The sequence below is a fragment of the Chenopodium album genome, chromosome 10 (genome assembly GCF_948465745.1).
Source record: "Chenopodium album chromosome 10, dcCheAlbu1.1, whole genome shotgun sequence".
Lineage (NCBI taxonomy): Eukaryota > Viridiplantae > Streptophyta > Magnoliopsida > Caryophyllales > Amaranthaceae > Chenopodium > Chenopodium album.
Genome location: NC_137843.1, coordinates 57,171,023 through 57,176,574, shown reverse-complemented (window position 1 = coordinate 57,176,574; position 5,552 = coordinate 57,171,023). Strand labels below are relative to the sequence as shown.

At 36.6% G+C, this 5,552-nt stretch overlaps 1 pseudogene across 1 annotated transcript; it reads left to right on the top strand.

Annotated features, from left to right (window-relative positions):
• The first annotated feature begins 381 nt into the window (after window positions 1-381).
• Window positions 382-5,348, top strand: LOC145564260 (protein TRANSPARENT TESTA GLABRA 1 pseudogene; annotated as a pseudogene). The gene is made up of 2 exons (XR_014094782.1): window positions 382-1,504; window positions 4,928-5,348. The product of XR_014094782.1 is annotated as a protein TRANSPARENT TESTA GLABRA 1 pseudogene (transcript).
• Window positions 5,349-5,552: the final 204 nt, after the last annotated feature.

Below are 5,552 nucleotides of genomic sequence, written 5' to 3'. Positions count from 1 at the left end.
ACTTAACAGACTATTATGACTTGTGAGTTAGGCCTTGTTTTGCCGTTCACTTCACCTTATTTTTGTTAAACTGAAATTATTTTTATTGATTCCATGCTATATTTATTCTTTAAAGTTACTGATTTTTACTGAATTGAAATTACTTTTGTTGAAATGAAATTATTTTTACCTAATATTATTTTTTTTAATGTGAGATGAACAGAACTTTATACCATTTGTCATGTGTTGTAAGCCTTATTTTTCCTTTTAATTGGGCTGGGCCCATTATGAAGCCCAACACCAAATATGGAGAAAAAAGTTGACCGTTGACTAGTAGATAATCCTTCCCTCCAAAAAGTCAAAACTCAACAACTCTCTCCGTTGACCGGCGCTAGAATTACCAGTCTCCTTCTTCAACCTCTAAAAATCCCCAATTCTCCTGAACAAGATCACAAACCGTAAAATTTTCAAACCCCTAATTCAATTTTCCCCCAAAAAATGGAGAATTCAACCCAAGAATCTCACCTCCTTCCAAACAACACCCTCGTAACGTACGATTCACCTTACCCGCTTTACGCCATGTCATTTTCTCTCTCCTCCGTCGGAATTTCTCGCCGGAGATCCGACCAAATCATCGCCGTCGGAAGTTTCATCGAAGAATACAACAATCGCATCGATATCTTAACCTTCGATGAAGAAACCCTAACCCTAACCCTAGCCCCAAATCTCTCATTTCCTCATCCTTATCCTCCAACAAAATTGATGTTTCAACCTTCAGCTTCATCGCCGCCGATTCTGGCATCGTCGGCCGATTTTCTCAGATTGTATTCTTTCAAGAATGATTCAATTGAGATGGTGTCTAACCTCAATAACTCGAAATCGAGCGATTTCTGTGCGCCATTGACGTCGTTTGATTGGAACGACGTCGTTCCTCAACGAATTGGAACTTCGAGTATTGATACGACTTGTACGATTTGGGATATTGAGAAATGTGTGGTGGAAACTCAGTTGATTGCTCATGATAAAGAGGTTTACGACATTGCTTGGGGAGAAGCTGGAATTTTTGCATCGGTTTCGGCGGATGGAAGTGTTAGGATTTTTGATTTGAGGGATAAGGAGCATTCTACGATTGTTTACGAGTCGCCGGAGCCGGATACTCCGCTGTTAAGGCTAGCTTGGAATAAGCAGGATTTGAGGTATATGGCTACGACTTTGATGGATAGTAATAAGGTTGTGATATTGGATATACGGTCTCCTACGATGCCGGTGGCTGAATTTGAGAGGCACCAGGCTAGTGTTAATGCTGTGGCGTGGGCGCCTCATAGTGGCCGGCATATATGCTCTGTTGGTGATGATGCTCAGGCGCTTATATGGGAGCTTCCCACCGTTGCTGCCCCCAATGAGATTGATCCTTTGTCAATGTACAATGCTGGCTCGGAAATAAACCAGTTGCAGTGGTCTGCTGCTCAGCCGGAGTGGATTAGTATCGCTTTCTCGAATAAGTTGCAGCTGCTGAGAGTTTGAGGTGTGTTTGGATTGCTTTATATTGGTTATGTGTTTGTATTTGCTTTGTTCTGTATGTGCTTTTGCCTTGGAGCTCTGTTATCGTTGCTTGACATTGTTGCACTGTTGTCTGCTGATTTTACTTTGTCAGTAAGCTTGGTATTTGTGAGGAATTTTGTTCAATTGTTGTTGTATGACAATTATGTTACCAGGGTGATGCAGGGGTGATTAGATATTAGGTTGGATGAGTCATTGATGAACAAAAATAAAGCATAATAGGAAAAGCTAAGAATCGATGCCCAATTGGCCATACGCATATGAAGATGTATAGGGAGAAAATGGGAGCCTTTTGAGATTCTTTATATACTTCAACTGGAGATGCTAATTATTAGTTATAGATGGTATATACTAGTAATTGATATGTTGAATTTAGGCTGTGGAACATGGTGAGAAATGTAGAGTACATGCTGCACACTTAGGCCTTGTTTGGCAAATGGCTGTTGGCGGTTGGCTGTTGGCTGGTTCACTTGGCTTGTTTGACCAGCTGGAATATTTGGCTGTTTATAATGGCTTTTGAAATTGGCTGTTTATAAAAGTGTTTGGTAAATTAATTGTTGGTTGTTGGCTGTTTATTAGATAATTTGTGGGCCAACAAGCCAAAAGCCAACAAAAAAGCTACTCAAAGCAGCTTTTTCATTTTGGCTTAAAAGCCAGCTTTTTCGCTGACTAAAAAGCCAATTACCAAACACATTTTTTGGCTATTTGACCACCTAAAAAAGCCAAAAGCCAAAAGCCAACCAAAAAGCCAATAAAAAGCCAATTACCAAACATGGCCTTAAATTCATTGATGAAGATTTTATTGTTGATATATGTATGAACTCTTGATCACCCTCAATTGAAGACACTCTATTGGGTTGGTGGGGTGGGGGGGAGGGGTATAGATATTGGAAATGGAGTAGAATGGAAACAAATAAGAGGGAAGAAAGGAATTATTTAACACTTACCTTTCCATTTGTTTGGTTTAACCAATGAAAGGAATCACTTAACCATAGCGCCTTTACTTTTTGTTTGAAGAAGTTAAGAGTAATTGTTACCTTAGGTTTTAGAGAGGTGACAAATAATGGAAACCATTACCCCAAGGTAATGGTAATTGTTACCTAAACCTTCTAACCAAACATTTAGTAATGGTAATGGTTTAATTGAATCCATTCCCACCCTAAAAATTACTCTAATCAAACATGCTCTATAAGTTTTCCTTCAAGGCTTGAACACCTTTTTAATAAATAATAGATCTTGTAACTCCATAGTACTTCATATAGTTTCAGGCTCCATGTCTGGGCAAAAAAATATAAAGAGGAGGAGATATAGTAGAGGAGAGAGAAAGAGGAGGAGATGTAGAAGTAAGATAAGTAGATGGAATAGAACTATAGAAGAGTGTGAAATAGAAGATGGAGTAGAGAGCAGCGTGACAGATTTAATAGTGGGGTTTGGGTCTTTATATTCACCGACTAATGCACTACAAGCGCTAAAAATTTAGGAAGATTTCTTATTGCAGGTCAGACTCCAAATTCATATTTTCATGTAATCCCTCTTGAGATTAATTCTTGTTGCTTAAAAAAAAAAGCACAAAAAAAAAACACACACACACACAAAAAGTTAAGCCATTATCTATATGTGTTGAGCCCAAGTTAAAAAACTTCAGACCATCTTGCATCTATCCTACTAGGTATATCGGGAATGTTTTCAAGAAATCAAATTTTAGTTAAGCCTCCTATTATAAATGCTTAGATAGCACTTTCCCATTCTAAGGTAAGTGGTTTCTGTGTATTTACTTTGAAAAACCGGAAAAGAATTCTAATAACAAAACCGAAACCTTAATCCCATAGGTGGGGGTTTACATGAAAAATACTCTCTTAGATTTGCCAACCATGATCCTTCCTTCCATTCCATTGTATCCAATGTTACATGCTCCTCCAAACTCACCTTCTACGTGTCCTTAACTCCTTTCATCCAAGTCACCTTTGCTCTTCGCTTCCCTTTTTCTGTTTTGAGATCCCCTTGATCCTAACCCTTTACTTTCCTTACTGGTGTGCTTTCTGGTCTCTGCCTGACATGCCCAAACCAAAGCAACATGTTTTCCCTTATTTTATCCTAATGTCCGCAACTCCATCTTTCTTGCTAAGATGTTCATCTCTAATTTTATCCTTTAGGGTGTTCCCACAGTTCTATCTCAACATATACATCTGTGCTAATCACATCTTCCTAGTATGGTCCTTCTCAATGCTCAACATTCTGGCCCATATAACAATGCCAGTTTGATAGTCGCTTGATAAAATCATATCATGCATATTTCAAGTTTTATTTTAAGATATAGATATAAATTAAGAGGGAAGAAAGAGTTAGGTTTCAGAGGCTTGATTAACTTTGTAATCATGGATCATCAAGAGATCCTTCATTGTGTGTCAAAAGCTGGAAGGGGGCAAAATGTCTTGAAAGGCTTAATCTTTGATGGCCTTCACCTGCATTGGAAATAATCCCACATTTGCTCGGTAGTTGGCAGTTAGGAGCAATATTCACGTGGATTAAAGTGATCTTATAAGTTTAACATAACATAGATTGGTTTTGCGAAGGGAAAAAAAATAAGTCAAGGCTGGTGGGCACAATCTCCTCAATACCTGTGTATAGCTAGGAGTTGAAAATATTTTTTTCGACAAATTTCCTTTTTCAATTCTATAGCAACTGTCATTTTTCCTAGCTAGTCCATGCTTACATATTATTGAGAAGAAGGCTATTGATTGTGGATACATCCCCATTGGTGGACAAGTTTCTACTATGATTGAAAAGAAACTAGGTGTTGCTTCTTGGGATATTAGATTATACAGCTTTTGTTTTGAGTAATTTATTATCACATTTTAGAAATAATTTTTTATTTTTTATTTTTTTTTATTTTTAATTTTGGATATTGGCTGCTACATTTCAATGGTGTGATATAAGTGACCATTATCTTAGGTCGACGGCATCATAACCTGCTTTCAAAGCTACATATGTGATAACCAGATACTAGAATACTAGAAATGTAAAATGATGTCTAATTTGCTTCAATTACATTCTTGAGTTGAGGCTGCATCATTACATCTGTAACTTTGATCCTTGTGCAATTGTCACAACATTGAATTGGCTACGAGAGTTTGAAGAGTCAAAACGCTGCTACACCTTTTGTGTTGCTGAGAGATTAGATGTTTTTTTGGATTTGGTGCTATACTTTATTATTATTATTATTATTATTATTATTATTATTATTTATTTATTTTTTTTATTTTTTTGTATGTGTAAGATTTTACTTTGTTGGCTTAGTATTAATGTTGCTGTTAGCTTCTGTTCTCCATTGTGGTTAAAATGATATCTGACTGTTGCCAGTATTAATGGATTCTGTTCTTTTCTGCAGAATTTTGTGCTCAAGCCTACAACTTTGTATAGCTAAGGTCTTTTCTGGGAATTGCTTTTCTATTGTAGCTGTTCAGTGTTCACAAACTTTCAATTGGCTGAAGCTCTCTTTTGCTGGGTTAGTTTGTTCCTGACTTCGCGTATATTTCTTGGAAGCAAAATTGCTATTATAAGACTTTTTTGGATAACGTGAATGCTGTTTCTCAGACTGGATGTTGTGTGATTAGATTAGGATGTAGAATTGCTGTTATTTAAATAAGCTGTAGTTTTGAAGAAATATATACGGAGTAATAATTTTGCATTTTTTTATATTTATTATTTCCCCCCGGGGCGGTGGCAACTTTTGGCTGCCAGTATTGAATTTGTATTAGAACTCGAAGGTTGTTTTAAATGTATTACTACCTCCGTTTTTATTTAGTTGACACGTTTTGACTTTAACACTATTCACACACTTTCCTTTGACCATGTTTTATGATTTATACGTAATGAAAAATATAGTCATGTGGGTCTTATTAGATTTGTCACGGTATAAATTTTCAAAATATCAACTTTTTATTATTTTTGCTTATCGGTAATTAAAGATATTAACGATTGAATTTGTGCATTGGCAAACGTGATTAAAGAAA